This window comes from Arachis ipaensis, chromosome B09 (assembly GCF_000816755.2).
Source record: "Arachis ipaensis cultivar K30076 chromosome B09, Araip1.1, whole genome shotgun sequence".
Taxonomy (NCBI): Eukaryota; Viridiplantae; Streptophyta; class Magnoliopsida; order Fabales; family Fabaceae; genus Arachis; species Arachis ipaensis.
In genome coordinates this window covers 15,531,215-15,532,604 of record NC_029793.2, presented here as the reverse complement: position 1 = coordinate 15,532,604, position 1,390 = coordinate 15,531,215, and the positions used below count along the sequence as shown (strand labels likewise).

General features: G+C 31.2%; 1 protein-coding gene across 2 annotated transcripts in view; it reads right to left on the bottom strand.

Moving 5' to 3' along the window:
• Positions 947-1,390, bottom strand: part of LOC107619422 (nudix hydrolase 23, chloroplastic) — a 4,523-nt gene continuing 4,079 nt past the window's right edge. For both annotated transcript variants that reach the window (XM_016321707.2, XM_016321708.2), the window contains exon 8: positions 947-1,345. The gene's annotated coding sequence lies outside the window, so the exon portion shown is untranslated. The remainder of the gene's footprint in view (positions 1,346-1,390) is intronic.

Genomic DNA, 1,390 nt, shown 5'->3' with positions numbered 1-1,390 from the left:
TCTAGTCATTAAATTTATTGAATCCTAAACTATAAATGTTCAGGAGTAATTGACTAAGGGTAGGGCTGTCAAATGGATTAGTCCAGTTCATTTAGATCTGGTCTATTAAATTTGTAGGTTAAATAGGATGAACCGTTTAAATCTATTTTATTTGCGGGTTATAATTTTTCAGTCTGGATCGTTTATGGTCAGTCCGTGGGTTAAATGGGCCAACCCGTTTATTTTTTTATTTTGTTTTTAAAAAAATATTTTGAGAAAAAAATTACTTTTAAGATGATTGATAAATGGTTATATTGATGTTGGTAGGACTGTTAAACGGGCTAGCCCAACCCATTTAGGTCCGGCCCGTTAAACACGTGGGTTAAATAGGCTGGACCGTTTAAGCCCATTTTATTCGTGGGCCATAATTTTTTAACCCAAACCATTTATGGTCAGCCCGTGGGTTAAACGGGCCAGCCTGTTTATTCTTTTATTTTATTTTTTAAAAAATATTTTGACAAAAAATATTACTTTTAGGTAAAAAACTTTTAAAAAATAATATTTTTTAGTTGATGAGTCGAATTTTCAGGTTGGATCGAGGAAAATATACACTAAAAATACTACTTTTTTAAAAAAATGTAAAAAAAAATTAAACGGGCCACCCGTTTAGCCCGCAGACTAACCCGTTTAACCCGTCATTTTTTTCGGGTTAATCGGGCTCAACCCATTTAGTCCAAAACTTAAATGGACTTAATTTTGGAGGCAAAATCCGCCCATTTAAATGGATAAACGAGTTGGTCCAATAGGTTTGGCCCATTTTAATGACCCTACTTGATAGGAAGAGAAGATAAGATAATTTTGAATAAAAAATATAATTACGAGAAAAATATGAAGAAATTCGGTAATTATTTTTGACATTCCTCTCTTAAGATTGTAAAGTTTTTGGCGGCAAAAAGTAAACTTGTTCTGAAATTAAAAAAGGTTCATTATTATTCATAAAGAATCAGTTTTGATTATTTACAGCAGCTCCAAATTCCAACTTCCAACCAAAAGTGTCTGAATCCTTTCTTCTATGAGAATAAGGACACATCAATCCAATATATGAAAATAGCATATATTCATCTATTATTATAGTTAAAATCCACAATTGTTTTTTTCCCATAATTTTTTAAAAAACAGAAATAAAGAGGGGAAAAAAAAAAAGAAATTTGGAGATCCAAAATTTTTCAGTAATCAAGAATTGCTTCACGCTATCATGTCTTGAATCAAAGCAATTACTCATCAATCTTAAACGAATGGTGACATGTGATCTTGGTGTTGCAGAAGATACAAATCGTTTCATACATTTATCTTATTCAGATGTCGGCTGCAACCAAAAAAAAATATATTTGAAAAGTTAATGTAACATGGA